The sequence below is a fragment of the Marmota flaviventris genome, chromosome 7, assembly GCF_047511675.1.
Source record: "Marmota flaviventris isolate mMarFla1 chromosome 7, mMarFla1.hap1, whole genome shotgun sequence".
In the NCBI taxonomy this organism is placed as follows: domain Eukaryota; kingdom Metazoa; phylum Chordata; class Mammalia; order Rodentia; family Sciuridae; genus Marmota; species Marmota flaviventris.
This window is the reverse complement of record NC_092504.1, coordinates 1,583,098-1,600,488: the sequence shown is the minus strand read 5'-3', so window position 1 is coordinate 1,600,488 and position 17,391 is coordinate 1,583,098.

The window sequence follows — 17,391 nt, the reverse complement described above, 5'->3', positions numbered from 1 at the left end:
GCTCTGCGGTGTTTAAATTTCCAAACCCATAAAGACCTTCATGGAAAAGGCCCATGGATTCTGCACTTCTGAGCCACCGGGTGGCCTGGGGGGAGTGGGGCCATCGCCACGCTGCGGGACGTCTGTGGTCAGGGGCCTTGCAGGCCTGTTTCCTGTGGCCTCGTGGAGGCCCCTGCCCCACTCCCTGGCAGCACGACCCCAAGGCCTGTCTGCGAGGGCTGGCGGTGCTCACCCTGCTGAGGCCTTCCTTGGCTCAGCCAGTGAGCATGGACCCCACCCCACCTTCAGCTGACAGCACCCTGGCCTGGGATCCTCGACCCTCTGGGAGTGCCTGTGCTGCTCAGGCTGAGCTGGGCTTTGGTCCTGGCTCTGGCTCCCAGCCCTGTCCCTCAGCCTCCTGCTGCTTTGGGGGAGGACAGGAGGGAGGACTCTGTAGTGGACACAGTGCCCAGGGCTCTGCAAGTGCAGACCAGCCCTTTGGAAGGCGGCCTCTTTGCCCCAGCCTGGCCGCAGGGGCCACTGCATCCAGACCAGTGGTGTGACGAGTGTGCAGGCCTAGGTTTGGGTGGGCCCTTCACTGCCCTGTCCTCGGCCTGAGACCCTCAGCTGCCAGCTGCAGGATATGGTAGGGGCACCTGCAGGGTGCCTGGGGACCCTCTGTCTGGGGCACCTGCTGAGTGCCTGGGGACCCACCATCTGAGGTGACCTGAGGTGGTCACAGTTTCACCTTCCCTCCAACACTGGCCATCTCCTGGCCCTGCAGCCCAGCCTGGCCTGGTGGCTCACATGCATGTGTAGACCCCGTGTGCACACAGGTGGGGGCATGGGCTCTGCACACTACGCCAGGCAGGGCCAAGCCTTCCCACCACGTCCTAGCCCCTGGGCATCACACCTGTCCCTCCGTTAGGGCCTGACCCCATCCTGGCTGTGACACCCTCCACCGGCCCACCTGGCCTCTGATGAGTCACCTCCAGTAGGGCCCTGAGCAGCTGTGGCCAGGGACGGCTGGGGAGGGGAGCCGACTTTGGAAGTACCTGCTGGCCTTGGAGGATCACCCCAATTCTGCACTTGGGGGCTCCGTGGCCCACAGCCCTGGGGCTGAAGGGAGTGGTTCTAGGACAGTGCAGTCCCCTAGGGGGAGCAGGGGTGAGGCTGCCTCACATCGGTCCCCACCACACCTGTCCCCACCACACCTGTCCCCACCACACCTGTCCCTGTTTCCCCATTTGTGCAGGGGCTGGGGCCATACTGCTCTTCTGCCCAGCAGCTTGGTGGTCTGAATGTCCAGCTGGGGCAGAGAGAGTTCTGGCCTGACTTCAGGGGCCATGTTGGCCATGGCCTTGTGAGTGGGAAGCCTCTAGCTATGAGGGATGACTGTCTTAGGGGACAGAGCCCCCTCCCTGGCCTGGACTCATACCTGGCTCTGTGCCCCATGGACCCTGTGTGGCCACACTCCAGGGTGCTGGCCAGGATGGGCAGTGGTGCCCAGTCCCTGAGGAGCTGTGTCTCCCTAGGAGCCTGGGGCCAGGGCAAGGCCAGGAGGCCAGCACAGCTCCCGCGAGCCCCGGGCTGACCGTTATCTGATGCCTTTTCATGCACAGTTGCCCTGATGACAGCTTAATGGTGCTCTCTAACGGGGCTGCTCTGTATCTCTATCCCACGATTGGCTGATGGTGATAAGGAAAGGAAAAAACAGGGTCTGGGAGACCGTGCCCCTTGGCACGCTGGGCAGCCACAGCCACCTCCACAGCTCAGGGAGATTCAGTGAGGTCTCTGGGCTGGTGACTCCTGAGGACCTGGGGAGACAGCCACAGGGAGGCTGGTGTCGGGTCGGGTACTGGACCCTGCAGCACAGGCCTGGGGTTGCAGGGGCAGCCACCTGCCCCTCCTCTCACTCCCGGGTGCTTTGGGGGTGTTGGGAGGGGCATTTCAGGGCACTGGGCAGCGGGACCTGTGTGGGACAGGACTCTGCTGCCAGAGCCCAGATCTGCAGCCTACAGAAGCAGATTCACACACTCCCTCACTCGCTCCAGATGTTCCTGGTCAGCCCCTGGGACTCCTCACAGAACGTCCCTCGTCCTGTGGGTCACAAGGACAGTGAATCTCTCTGCGAATCAGGGAGCTCAGGAGAGGAATGACCAGAGCTGCTGCTGGGCAAGAAGGCAGGGGAGGCTCCCTAAAGGAGGCGGACTTCACACTGCACCTGAGTGATTTGGACCCTGGACTCAGGACCCCTCTGTCCAGCTTGTCTACCTGGAGGCTCTGATCCTGGGGTTGAGGGCAGAGAAGCCTCCCTTACAGAGCAACCATCCTGGTCCTCTTGGGGACCCATGTCCCTAGCCTTATGCCTCCAGGGGAGGGTCCCAGTGAAGGACACTGGCCTCTTCTCAGCCCCAGGCCCAAGGGAGGTGTTTCCCGACAGCAGCAAGCATCTGACGACCTGGGGACCCAGTGTGCCTGCCCGCCACAGCCCCAGTTCACACCCCCGCCTTCTGCTGCTGTCCAGAAGGTCCAGGACTGGGAACTCACAGGCGCAGGACTACCAGGAGAGCTCTGTCCCCCACTGGCTGTGTCACCCAGCATCAGGATTTTGGTGACAAAAGGGATGTGGAGTCCTGAAGTGAGGCACGTCTTGGCCGGGCCACGTGGACTATCCCAAGTGCCCCGCCCCCAGCCTAAGACCCTGGTCCTTGGCCATGGGCCCCTTCAAGCCATGCAGATGTCACCTGCCGGCACAGACCGGGGGCTGGGGCCCTGTGCAGAGGCAGTGCACCTGGCCATATCTGGACAGTAGGACCAAGCATGGCTATCTAGGGCTCAGGATGCAGACCTCTTCCCGCGTTTTCTCCCCTAGCCACCCAGTGTGGGTGTGAGAAACTAATGGGACTCCATTTTAAAAAATAAATAAATAACCGCAGCTTCTACCTCAAGGCCTGTCCTAAGGAAGGGGGTGTGACCCTTGTCCTTGGAAAAACCCACAGAGCACGCCTAAGCATATACCCACCCTGCTGAGTTGTTTGTCAGTAAATAACAGGAGAGGTCTGAGGCGCCAGGTGTCCCTGACTCAGTTAGACTAGGTGGGGACCCATAGCAATCCCCTAGCAACCTCCAATCAGCATGAGACAGGGAAAATACCTGAGATGTCAGATGACCCCCCAGTAGTTTATGGTGGTTGATAACATGTTGGGAAACCATGTAGTTTAGCACGTACACCCCTCGTGGCCTAAACCAATCAGTTCAAAGGAATCCCCCTATTGTACTATCCAATCACCCCTACCCAACTTGTTCCCGCCAGTAAATGTGCTAATCAATGCTAAGAGTTGTTGTTTGACTTTCCTGCTGTATGGAATGATTTGCTGTGTGATGTTGTGACACATACAGTATCCCCCCAAAACCTATAAAATCTCACTGAACAGAGGACCGGGACTCACTCCCTGGGACCGCTGCGTCGGGAACGGTTGTGAGTCCAGGCTCAAGCTTGCAATAAAGACTCTTGTGCGATTGCATCAGATTCGGCTCCTGGAGGTCTATTGCAGTCCCACGAATCTGGCATAACAGGTGGAGGAAATGGGTGGACCTGGGGCATCTTCTAAGTGCCCAGGCCCAGGACAGCGGGGACCTGCAGTGCACCCCACAGGCAGCAGGGGGCGAGCACCCAGCTGTGGAGGCCAGGCCCGGCCCCGCCTGCCCTGCCTGCCCCCACCCCGGGGTCCTCTCCCTTTTTGTGTCTGAACAAGCCAGCCAGCCTGGGCAGTCACAGTGCATTTTAATAGCAGAATGTAATTCCTGGGCAGCAGAGAAATGAAAGTGAGAAGTCTATGAATTATTACAGATGCACTCACTCTCCTCAGCCGTGCCGCAGGCCCTGGGCTGGAAAGCCTTTTTTTCTTGTGTTTAAGTTAGCGTGGAAGATGAAATAGTGACAGAGACGCACTGGCCACTCGAACCTGTTATTGCCAGCTGTGTGTCTCCTACAAATACTCTTCTGATTTATCTCCTCACTCTGCTTTATAAATGGAAAACCAGGAATGCTGCAAGGCAACTTTCTGAAGGTCCACTCGTGGCCAAGAATGAAGACTGGGCAGCAGGGGCGGGGGCTGAGGGGTCAGCGTTCCTCCCACCGACAAGGCCTCCATGCAGTTTCTGGGCTCCAGTTTGGATTCAGGCAGGACCAACTGCCGTGGTCTGCCCAGGAACGCTGGGGTTCCCAGGATGCTCAGGGCAAGACCGGGAGGTGCCCAGCAAGCTGGGAGAGTCGGCAGGTCTCTTTCTGTGGGTGGCAGAGGTCACCAACACAGTCTGATTGCTTTGGAAAGGAGATAGGAGCCCAAACTCCACAGGCTGGTGTCCCAGAGGGTCAGGTCATTCCCATGCCTGCCCCTTTCCTGGACTAAAGTCTCACCAACACCACTCGTGGTCATCTGTGGACGGAGACTGAGCTCACACCTGGGCCAGGTGGCCTTGGGGCCTCCCCTGAGAAGTAGGTGCAGTGACTCCAGACCCCTGGGGCCTTTGCCGATAAACCAGATGAGCTGTCGGCGGGCGTCCAGGCTGATGTGGCCAGGATGCAATCCTGGATTTGTTTTAGGAAAGCTGAGCTGCAGAAGCCATGTCCCTCGTCCACTCTGGCAGGGCCTGTGGTGGTGCCAGCAGGCCACCAGGACCAAGGGGCTCCATGAGGCTGGTCCTCATGACCTTAGGATGTGCAGGAATTTACTGGGGGTCGAGGGGAGTGAGCACTTTGCCCCCACCGGCTCTGTGCCCTGGGCACCTGGGGGAAGGGGCTCAAGGAGCCTGGGACTCAGTGATGAGCAGAGCAGAGGGCGGTTGGGTGGGCCTGGCAAGGTCCCCTGCTGCAGGAGCTGCTGTTTTCAGGACCCAGTAGACACACAGCTACCCTTAGAGCCTGCAGTGCCCACAGTGCCTCTGCCAGCAGGTGCCCCCGGCAGGAAGCCTGGGCCTGGAGGTCATTCCACCAGAAGAAGGCCTGACCCAGCTGAGGAGGCCTGGGCGAGTCCTGAGGCTCTGCCAGGAGGGGCAGCTGGCCTGGCTGTTTCTGTATGGATCCCAGCTCCTGCAGGGCCACTGAGACTTCTGTAGGTTGTGTTTATTGAATGACAATGGAAGTGTAATCTCCCATTGGAACAGAATGTTCTCACAACAATTGAAGAATGAATTTGACCTCAAGGACCTAGGGTCCAGGGGAAAGAGTTCTCCTGGGAGCCCCGTGGGGTCTAGCTGTGTGGGGCATCAAGGCTGCAGAGGCAGTAGGTGGCCCTGGCCAGACATCCAAGAGAACTGTCCCTAAGGGGGATGTCAGCTCATGTAGCCCCAGGGAAGGGGGCAAAGGTAGGGACACTTCGGAAGCCACTTTCCCATGCTAAAATGGAAATGATCACACTCTAAGGTCGCTGGGGCCTGGGGAGGCCCTATAGACACAGCCAGTCTGCAAAGCACCACCAACAGAGCTTGTCCTGCAAACATGGCCATCCCACGTCCTGAGGCTGCAAGTCCCCATCAGTGTGTCCAGGGCTGGATCCTTTGAGGCTGCGAGGGGCTTCTGTCCCAGCCCCCTGCAGCTCCTGTTGTCCTGGCATCCCTTGGTTCTGGCCCCTGGGCTTGTAGACCACCACCCTGACCTCTGCCTTCATCTTCACAGGGCCTTCCCCCTGCGGTGAGTCTGTCCAAGCTCCCCTTCTACAAGGACACCAGTCATGGGGGATGAGGGCCACCCTGATGATGCCGTTTTGACTTTCCTATGAGGACCCTACTTCTAAACATCGTCCCATTCACGTGTGCTGGGGTTAGGACACCAACAAATTTTGGGAGTGCGCAAATCAACATACAAGAGATGCCATCTTCAAATTACATATATATATATATATAAACCTTTTTATTCTGAACTAATCTTACAAAATTAAAAAAAAAAAACTTCAACAATAGTGCAGCGAGCTCCCATAAGTCCCTGCCCCCGCTCCCCCTGGTGCCCACGTCCACGTGGCAGTCGTGATCTCCTCCCCTGTAGCACTGGTACCTGAGCACAGCAGAGCCACAGCTCAGTTCTGCTCTGGGCCCAGGTGCTGCTTGAGCTGTTGCCTCCAGGCTGGGACAGGCCTGGGCTCTGCCTGTCCTGGGCCTCGACCAGTTGGAAGGGTGCAGAATGATCCCGTGTGATCCGTTGGGGGCAGGGATTCCCATGGGAGGGAGGTTTGTCGTCCAGGGGCAGCGTGTCAAGGGCTGGGCAGTCCTTCTGTGCTCTCACCTGTTCCAGGTGTCCTGAGCTGAGAGGGAGTCCCAGCGGCTGAGGTCTGGCCTCAGCAGAAGGAAGCACCGTGGCTGGGGCTGTGATGACCCCCTCAGGGCTGCAGCCTTTGGATCTTTCTTTCTGCTTCTTGGGGCACGTCCTGGGCACCTCCTAACCAGCCCTCCAGGAGCAACCACAGCAGAGAGGGAGATGACTGTCTGCCAACAACAAGTGTCAGTGTTGGCCAGGTGGCTGGCTCCAAGTGGGCAGAGCGGATGAGCTGCTGTCTGGATGGACTGGGTGCAGACTCCAGGCTGTCTCACCAGGAGAGAGACACCTGTCAGGACTGCACCTGCCCAGGGCCGGAGGTGGGCACCTGACAAGGCAGAGGTTCCTGAGCCTGGAGACAGAGAGTGGGGCAGCTTCCCAGGGAAATGCCTGCTGGTTTGTTCACCCAAATCACAAGAGATGGGCAGCTGCAGTGGCCACCAAAGTAAGGGTTTCTGGGGCCGTCAGACGGGAGTGGGAAGACCACGAAAAGCTACAAGCTGGGAGAGGACAGAGGAGCTGGGACTGCTCGTTCTGGGGAAGACAGCAACCACCCATCCATCCTGTTGCCCATCTATCCACCCAGCCACCTACTCCACCACCCATTCACCCACCATCCACCCACCACCACCTACCTATCTACCCACTACCCACTCATCCACCCAGGATCCACCCACCACCATCCATCCACCACCATCCATCCACCCACCCACCCACCATCCATCCACCACCATCCATCCACCCACCCACCCATCATCCACCCACCACCACCTATCTACCCATTACCCACCCATCTACCCAGGATCCACCCACCACCATCCATCCACCCACCCACCTACTACCACCACCCACCCACCACCATCCATCCACCCACCCACCCACCATCCACCCACCCACCATCCACCCACCACCATCCATCCACCCACCCACCACCCTCCATCTATCCATCCATCCACTCAACCCCCATTCCATCTATTTTACCCATTTACCACCCACCCACCTGTCCAACTATCCATCTATATATCTATTCATTCCCCATCCACCTATGTACCCACCTAACCATCCACTCATTCATCTACCCATCAATCACCTCATTGGTAACCCATCTGTCTGTCCATCCACTCACCAACCCATCCCTTCATCTAACTACCCACTCATTCACTTCTCCCCCACCTGTCCAACCAATGTCCCATCTTCCGGCCAGTTTGGATCTGGACAGGGACCAGCCACCTGCAGGTGTTTCTCATCTAGCTGGAGCATACACAGATGGAGGGGCCAAAGCCCACACAGTGGGTCTGTTGACATGCCTCAGTGGGCTTATGCCATTGGTCACAAAGAAGTCCTGCATGAAACAGAGATGTAAAGGTTTCCCGGAGCAGACTGTGCATAAGCTGGGCTGAGAAGAGGGATCTCACCACTTGGAGAAAAAGAAGAAAGGCAGCTCAGGAGGCAACAGGCAGCGATGAGCCAGCCAGAGGCCACGGTGTGTTCTGGAGGTGGGGTGGGCCCAAGGTGACGGTGGACAGAGCAAGTCCTGATCTGATTTTCATCCAGAGGTCGTGGGAGCTGGTGTGGGCTTAGGCAGGGCGTGGGGTCCACCAGCCTTCCTCTCTCAGGTGAGAGGAGGCGGACAGGTGAGGAGGTGGGCAGATGAGAGGTGGACAGGTGAGGAGGTAGATGGGTGAGGAGGTGGACAGGGAGAAGGAAGACAGTCAAGGTGGCCATCACAGTGGCCCAGTGGGTAGAAAGAAGAGAGGGAAGATGTGGGTGGGCCTCTGGCCTCTGCCGCCTCTGCTGGCCGCTTCTTCTTTGACGCCTCAACTTTCCACTCTAACCTGGTGGAAATGCCTTCCCCCAGAAGGCCAGGTGACCCTGGGCCACCCTTGAGGTCCCTAAAGACTTGGGTCTCCTCCTGCCAGCACCTGGCTAGAGAAACTTTCAGGAGAAACATCCTCTGGGAATAGACCTGGAAGCCTGCTCTTATTCAATGGCCCCTGCTGGACTAGGCACCTCACGCTCAGGCCTGTGCCAAGGAGGGTGCGAACTGGTCAGATAAACCGTTTTCGCTCGAGCCCTCCAGACAGTGTTGCCCCACTCAGGGTACAGCCCCGAGGTCACAGGGCTGGGAAGAGAGAAGCCCCAACCTTGGAACAGGGATCCCCTGTTCCATGTGCTCTCCTGGCCTCCCAGCCGTGGGCTGTCCACCCCACACTCACTGCCTCCAGAACCCCCGATGCCTTGACTTACCATGGACCACTGTCACCTCAGGCCCAGCTCCCCAGGATGCAGCCATAGGGGCAACCATTAGGCAGAGGTGGGTTGAAGGAGACCCCAGCTCGAGGTTTTTTGTGGCTTGGCCCTGGAACTGGGGAGACGCCTCCAGATGACCCTGGAGGGCTGTGCCAGGTCGCAGCTGCCTCTCCCCGTGCCTGGGGCTTTCCAGCTTCCTCTCTGCCTCTGCCTTTGCAGGGACAAAACCCAGCCAGATGGAGCCCTAAAGCGTGCAGGAGCCCATGAGGGCAGAAGCTCACCTTCCACTAGCCTGACCAGCATCAAGGCCTGGGCCCTGCAGGGACTGAACCCCAGGGTTCTCTGACCACTGACTGTGGGTCAGGCTGCTGGGGCCCAGGGTAGATCTGACAACCCCAGCAGGACTCGGTGTGACAAGTGGAGTCAGTTTTTATGACCTCATTGCTGTCCGCTTCCTGGCCAGAGAGATGAGCCCTGCCCACCTCAGTTGGTCAGGGCATCTGGGAAGCCCATGGCAGCTCCATCCTACCTTCCCACCGCAGATCAGAGTGCAGAACCTAAAGTTCAGCTCTAAGAACCAGAGGAGGGTCCTGGGCTGTGCTGGACCCTCGGCCCCCACTAGTGATCAGGTGGCACCGTGGGTATTCTAACCTTGGTCTGCAGAGGCCCAAGAAGAACCTGGCGCCCACACAACCACAGTGCCATTCACAAGGTCCACAGGGGTTGGGGGACAGTTGGGTGTCCACAAACACATGGGCAGGCATGGCCTTAGGAGGAAGGACGTCCTAGCACCTGCCTTGGCATGCTGGGCAGGTAGGAGCGGCTTGCTGGATGGGCAGAGGCAGCATGCTGGACGGGCAGGGGAGGCTTGCTGGATGGGCAGAGGCAGCATGCTGGACAGGCAGGGGAGGCTTGCTGGACTGGTGGGGGTGGCCTGCTGGACAGGCAGGGGAGGCTTGCTGGACTGGTGGGGGCAATGTGCTGGACGGGCAGGGGAGGCTTGCTGGATGGGCAGAGGCAGCATGCTGGACAGGCAGGGGAGGCTTGCTGGACTGGTGGGGGCAATGTGCTGGACGGGCAGGGGAGGCTTGCTGGACTGGTGGGGGCAGTGTGCTGGACAGGCAGGGGAGGCTTGCTGGACTGGTGGGGGCAGTGTGCTGGACGGGCAGGGGAGGCTTGCTGGACTGGTGGGGGCAGTGTGCTGGACGGGCAGGGGAGGCTTGCTGGATGGGCAGAGGCAGCCTGCTGGACGGGCAGGGGAGGCTTGCTGGACTGGTGGGGGTGGCCTGCTGGACGGGCAGGGGAGGCTTGCTGGACTGGTGGGGGTGGCCTGCTGGACGGGCAGGGGAGGCCTGCTGGACTGGTGGGGGTGGCCTGCTGGACGGGCGGGGCGGCCTGCTGGAGAAGGGTGCTGCGGGAGCCCTGGAGCCCGCACAGCTCCGACACGACACACCGGGTGAAAGCCACGGTGGAAGGGCTGACTCCAGGCCTGGGAATCTCACTCCAATTTCGAAATGAAACGAAATAATAAAAACCAGCAGGAGTCAGCGGCAGCGAGGAGGAGGCGGGGGATTGGAGGTCATTTGGAGGTTGCCAGCCCCGCCAGGGCTTCAGGATCTGCGGGGTGTGGGGCAGAGGCGTTACTTGTTCTGGCCTTGGGGTATTTCAGGGCCAGGGCTGGGCTGCGGCTTCCGCAAGGAGCCAGGCTGATCCAGGTCTGACCCTGTGGCCGTCCAGCACCCAGTGCCCTGTTGGAGCCAAGATTGTGGGCATTTCCTCACACCTTCTCCAAGGAAGCTGGGAGGTGGTGAGTGAGCCCACCTCTAGGAGGGGTCCCTACATGGCCCTGCTCTCCCACCCGGCCTTCTGCAGAGCAGCCCGCACTGCCCAGCCCCGCAGGCCTGCGTGCCATCATACCACGGGAGACGGGAGACATGAACTCAGCCCAGCCCGGGGGATCTGGGTGCCCCCAGCTGTGAGCCTGCAGTTAGGGGCTGCAGCTCCTGCAGTGTGGGCCCAGAGACTCTCAGCATTTTGGAAAACCCAGAAGTCGCCTTGGTGAGAGACCCCAGAGCCAGTGTCTTCACAGGAAACTCACAGGACCCCGAGTCAGTGGTGTTTCCTGGGCTGCAGGAACCCAGTGGAGCTTTCAGGGCCCGGTGAGCCCCCAGAGCCACAGTGGTGTCCCTTCCTCTAGGACAGGGGCTGAGGACTGGTACCAGGGCTGCCTGGGGGTCTGTTCCCCGTCGTGACAACCAGTCCTGCTCATGGGGCCGTCAGAGGTTGTCTGGGGTTAGGCGAAGGTCCCTGGCATGCTGGGCAGCCGTGGGGTAAGGACCTCGGCCACAGGTCTGAGCCAGAAAGACCCCCCACAGGGCAGAGGTGTCCTGGGGACCTTCCTGGAGCCCGCAGAAGCTTCCGCAGCCTGTGGACAGGGGATGACGGAGTGAATGGATGTGCAGAGGTGGGGTCCGCGGGCCCCTGGCCATGGGGCAGGGCACCAGCCTGAGAAGAGGGCTGCTGCTGCGGGGCTCGGCCCCGCCTGCTGCCCACGGCTCTTTGGGGACTGGCCTGTTAGGATAATGGCCCAGCACTGAAGCCTTCCTGGGCCCCGTCGCGGGCACGGCCCTCCCCAGGGCCTGGGCCATGTAATGGAGCTCTGACGGGAGTAACAGCCGCTGAGCTAATCAAAGCTGAAAAGGTGGGATCAGCGTGCGTCCCGGCCCTCCGCCACCCTCATCAATCCAGCTAACTGGGTTTGAGCTCCGCGCGGCCAGCGTTCCGCAAAGGGAGATTAATATGTAGGACATCTGAGCCCGGCGCACAGGCTGGCCACCGGTACTCCGGCAGGGCGGCCTCAAGGGCCAGCGCCCGCTGCTGACCTGCGGCCTGGGGAGGGCAGCCCCGGCCCCAGCCTCCCACTGCCAATTCAATTACCTCCGGCCCCGATACATATGCAGGCGAGGACACCAGGATGGACGGAGCGGCCCAGACAAAGGCATCCGTATTTACCCAATAATAAGTTTCATTTGGAGGAGGTTTGAAAACAATTCCCCGTCACATTTGTCCCTGTCAGATCACATTATTCGCAAATGAAGTTCACAAAGTATCAATTCAATTTCAATGAGGCGCCGCTTGCAGGGCTCGGCTGAATTTAGCCCATCCTGGCTGGGGGGGCCGGACACCAGCGGCAGTCAGAGGTAATCAAAGGCAGCGCCACGGTAACAGTTTCCATTTCACCCCCTTTGTGCACATCTGTTCCTGAATAATCCCATTTTCTACACTTCCAAATCACTGAAGACGGCTGGGGGGCTCCTGCAGCCAGCACCGCGCAGCACATCCACCCCCAGCCCCGAGCCGAGGCGCCCCACGTCCCTGGGGCCAGGGCTCCCTCCTCCATCCTGGGCTGCAGGGGGCCCACCCTGCCCCTTAGGGCCTTGGCACCTGGCTCATGCAGCAGGACACACCCTCTCACCCACATGTGGGTACTGACTCTGACTTCAGGGACCACAGGCGAAATCAAGGAGACGATTCCCATCCCACCTGGGCCCGCCCTCCTGAGTCACCTGTCCCTCTCCAGCCCAGCTGTCAGGGCTGGTGCCTCTTCAAGGCCCTGATCCTTTCCCAGCACAGGTCAGGCTGGGGTCAGAGTTTCTGGGACTTCTGGATCAACTCAGACTCCAAGACCCCACGATGAGGGGCCTCAGCATGAGTCAGAGCCACAGAGCCGGGCCCAGGACAGACTGGGCACAGCCACGCAGAGGCCCAGTCTAGAGGTAGTTCTCTGGCAGATGTCCTGGTCCTTCCTGACACAGGGCAATGCTTCTCTGTCTAGCCCTCCCCTGCTCACTAGCCACAAGCATATGGAGGCCAAGGTCACCCGTGGACCCTGGGAGGGCCAGAGACCACCCCGCTGGCCGGCTGTGGATGGACCTCCATGACTGGCCTTGGCTCAAAGGGTGCAAATATCAGGTCGAAGAATCTGTCCCCTGAAGCCCCCTGTGGGCTGTACACAGTGATTCAGGGTTGACTGTGGTCCCCGGAGGGAGCCTCTACCCTGGGGTGACCTGTCCACTCACCATGGTGTCCTGGGCCTCAGTTTCGTCACTAGTAAAGACAAAATGGATGAAAGTCCTTCCTGTGCTGTGTTTGGGCTGTCCTTGGCCTCACAAAGACTCTGGGTCCCACAGAAGTGGAGGCTGAGGATGGAGGCAGACATGGCAGACAGCTGGGCAGGATACAGGCCTAAAGAGGAGTGGGCAGTTCCAGCAGGCCTGGCCTCTGTGCACTGGGTCACCAAAGGTGCCCTACAGGGGCCTGGCTTCCTGGGCAGGTGTACAGGCTCTTGACTGCACACACAGAGACAGGGGTGTGTGTGCAAACATGTGCATGAGGGCATGTGTGCAGGCTGTGCACACATTTGTGCACACATGGGTAGACACATGAGCCCAGGTGCATGCAGCCCCCGGTGTGCGCACACATGCACAGCAACCAGGTAGGCTGCGCCCTCTCCAAGCCTATGTTCACAGGTGTGTGTGGTCTGCCTTCAGGGGTGGCCCGCACAAGCAACTCTGAACAGAAATGATTGCAGAGGCAGGGCCAGCACAGCTGGGGAGTTAAGGACCCCAGTGGGCGCCACGTGGCCTCTTTCCCCCCTTGATGGGGTGAGGTGTCAGCCCCCTCTGGGGCCTGGTGTGGCTTCCTGTTTCTAGAAACTGGCAGCTCAGGGTCACCTCCTGAGTCCAGGAGGTCTGGGAACACCAGCGGGTGGGGAGATGGCCCACTGTGGGACCTCGACCTCAGAGAGCACCTGGGCATCTCCCCGAGTCTCAGCCATGGGTGAGGCCTCAGGAAGGAGCGACAAGCTATCTCACAACACGTGCAGGAAAGCTGCACCCTCTTTGCTGCATCCCTTTGGCCCTGACTCACAGCTGGCCCCCAGGAGGGCTTTGTGGCTGGAGCCTGCAGGAGTCCTGGTGGGAGCAGCCATGTGCCCCTGCTCATGGCACCCGCGGCCAGGCACCAGGGTGTGAGCGCAAGAGGCCTTCTTGGCGGCTTGAAGTGTGCAGGAAACCAGGGTCCCCCTGCTGACACCCCTGCCCAAGAGTCCCAATGGCAGTGGGAAGTGAGGGGAAGGGCAGGTTTGGAGCTGTGGTCCACGCTGATGCCACCAGAGCACTCCCAGCAGGCTGGGCCCCTGGGCCGGGCTGCCCTGCAAGGCTGCCAGGGAGTCTGGTGGGGTGGAGGGGCTTAGAGGCACCCTCTCCCAGAAGTCAGGCCAAGGCCTGGCTCCACGGGGATACTCTCCAGGCCCTGGCCACCTGGGCCTCTCTGGCCTCCACACCACCTTCCAGGCGGGCGTGGCTGGGTGGGAGGGGCTGGAGCAGCTGCCCCTGCAGCCTCTAGGCCAGATGGTAAGAGGAACCAGGCTCCCTTGATATATCGATCTCAGGCCCAAAGCATGTTGTAAAATGAGGTGACCATAATGGGATTTAGAGTTATGAGAGGCACAGCTGCCGTAACACAGAGAGAGGTCCTGCAGTTTCACTGGCCTCCGCACGCCCCGCAGAAGCCCCGATGCAGCCCCCCCAGGCCCGGCGCAGGGAAGGCAGGTGGGACTCCGCTTCTGTCATCCCTTTTCTATGAGTCAGAGGACTCTCTTCACCCCCAGCCCACTGCATCGTCTCTGGGGGGCTCCACACATGTGGGCACAGCACGTGGGCACCAGCACATGACACATGCCTGGCCGTCAGTGCACACTTGCTGCCCATCTCTGCCGTCTGGTGCCAGGGGCTGGCCTTCTGAGCTCTCCTGTCTTGGGGTCTGGCATCAGCGCTGTGGAGAAACATGTGCCCCACCTCACACTCCCGCTGGGGTGGCCTCTGGCATTTCCAGGACTGACAAGCATGTTCTGACCTGAGGAGGCAAGTGACCCCATCTTTTCTCTCATCCAGTGTGGGGCTCCCGGGCTGCTGGGGGGCCTGCACTCAACACCATCACAAGCGCTCAACCCACGCTCTGAGAACAGCACGTCCCTGGGTCAAAGTCTTCCTCCAGCACCCTGGCTGCAGGTCTTGCCCAGAGCCTGGTGTTGGGCCGTGGGAGCTGAGAGCGACCCCCGAGCCGACCCAGGAGTCACAGTGAAGCAGGCCTGATTCTCTGGGCTTTGCTCAGCTGTTGGGGGGCACAGTGGTTCTGTGGATTTCTGTGTTGAGAATGATGTCAGAGGCCCTCTCGGCTTCCCCAGGCTGTGCTCAGACTCCCCTGCAAGTCAGAAGGGTTTCTTGAGGCTGTGGCTCCAGCGAGGCCTAGAGAGGCCTTGGCTCTCTGCCCCCTGGCCTGCAGCCCAGCCCTCCTCCTCTGCAGAAGCAGAGCTGCTCCTGGCCCCCAGGCCAGAGGCTGGTCAGGTAGGAGGAGGCATGTTCTGGCTGATTGCCCTACTGGGTCACGACCTTTGGAGAAACAGAGGTGAACATGGACCGTCTTGGGTCCCAGCATCCAAGGGCCACCAGGCAGTGGGGGTGGTAGGGCCCCAGTGCACCTGGGCCACCCTGGAGCAGCCTGTGTGCCAGCCAGGTGCACAGCCCAGCTGTGGGCCACTGGACACAGCTAACAGAGACGTATCGAATTCAGCTCAGCCACCCAGGCAAGAATGCCCGGCCTTTAAAGAGAAGCTTATCTGTAATTAAAATCATGCACAAGTTTTAGAAAGAATCTGTTTACAACCGGGGAGAAAGCTGATCGTGGAAATGAATAGGCTCCTCTGGGGCCCCGCGTGCTTAATTCAGAAATAAATCCCCCCACGGGGCCTCGCGGGGCTCTTTCCCCGGTGCTTTTGGGGGGCTCCTGGCTGGCGAGTCGCGCGCGGCTGCTGTTGACGATGACCTTATCAAGCTTCAATCGCAGGCGCGAGGGCCGGCTGCGGGCTCCCCGGTGGCTGGAGAAATTTGCCGCGAACTCGGCTCCTCCGCTGGTGAGCAATAAATTAGCCCCGTTAAAATCAGCAGGACGCGCTTCTCCGCCTGCACCTCGCGAGCAGATGGTGCGCAGTGTGTGCGGAGCAGGGGCGTCAATCGCCAGGTCTGAATTTAGGGGAGAGCCTCTGCCTGGACAGTGGTGGCAATAAGAAAATGATTTACAGGGCCCGGGGCTGGCCACACCCGCCTCGTGATTTAGGAGGCGGCCCCTTAATCGGAGGGAAGCTGATGGATAATTTGGGGCCACCGCGCAGGCGGGCGGTTCCGGCTCCACACCTGCGTGACCCTCTGCGCGGTTATTCTTGCTGCCGTTTTAGATGAATGGCTTTTCTGGGTATTGATTGCAATTAAGAGCACCAACGTGAGCCGGAGATGAGGCGCTTCCCTGGCGGGAGCCCCTCCCCGCTGCCCCGCCCACCCTGGCAGAGCAGGCTCTGGCCTGCAGGGCTGCTCAGGGTGTTTGCTCCCAAGAGCTCAGATGGTCCAACTCAGCACACCATGCCCCCACGCCAGCCAGGGTTCCTCCTAGACCCCTGCTGTGCCCCAAACTCCTGCTGCTCCCCCAGGGTCATCCCCCATGGGCTGCTGGACAGGTGGGGGCAGCCAGCTCAAGGACCACACCCTATGGACCTGATGTCCAGGCTGCTCGTTTTTTGGCAGGGGAGCCATCCCAAGAACATTTCAGGGGTGAGAGGCCCCTGTCCAGGTCCTCAAGGACCTCCTTCCTCTAAGGGTCAGTGGGCTCTTCCTGTTGTCCCCGAATGTCGTGTGAGCAGGTAGGACAGACCTGGAACTGGAGGAGCGGAGGTGAGGTGGAGGTCATGGAGACACTGGGAAATGGCACCTAGAGACAAAGCAGAGCCCAAGGGGGCCAGGGCTGTCAAGGTCCTCAGTGGAACCTTGGCAGAGCACTACACGAGGGGCCAGGAGGTCCTGGGAGCTGTGGTCGGTGACCACGAGGTGGGCCAGGAACCAGGTCGACAGCGGTCCTGGTGATTGGGTGGCTGCACTCCCCAGGGGGCAGGACACCTGTGACTGTAGCACTCAGCCGGAGGCGTGTCTCACCCTGTGCATCGGGGCGCCTGGCTCCTGTTTCCCTCCCAGCCCACTCTGAACAGCCCCCAGTCAGCCCGAGGGGGTCCTTAGGCCGCATTCCCTGTCTTACAGCCTGCTTAGTTATTTCTTAATAAAACCTTACCTGGCTGTCCCTCTCATGTCCCCAGCCTGGCCTCACTGCCCGAGGATCTGGCACACTGGAATGTTGACAGTGTCTGTGTCCACACGTTGCAGGAAGGACTCAGCAAGAGTCTGCTGGACCAGGGCAGAGTGGAGGGCATGCCTGGGGTCCCTGTGAATGGAGGTGGACATGCAGAGCCGGCAGGCTGAGAATCTGAGAGGCCCCACATTCAGGATCCCGTCAGAGTGAGGCTGGGGGTGGGCACCCCACCTTGAGGCCCCAGTGGGGCTGGAAGCGAGAGTACGTGGGCCTAAGAGCGGAGCCCTCTGAAAGCACTGGCCTCCTGCATGCCCAGCTGGCTGTCTCCGGGCCAGGACCCAGCACAAGCCGTGAGGGCCAATTTAATTGGTGAACCCTGGGTCCACTGGCCCGAGGCCCTGTTGGTCCACCTGCGCTGCCCTGACCCTGGGCCCCAGTGATCTCAGGCATTCCTCCAGGATGAGGCTTTCCACCTGTGTCCACCTGGTCCCAGAGCCCACTGAGGAGGAGAAATGACATCCTGCCAGGAGGACATAGCAGGGTCCTGAGACACTGTGGGATGCCCAGGCCGGCCCAGGGGAGGGGTACAGTCTCTTCCTGGTGTCCAGGGTGGGGCAGGACTGTCCTCTCATGCTCGGGGAGGGGTCTTCACAAGG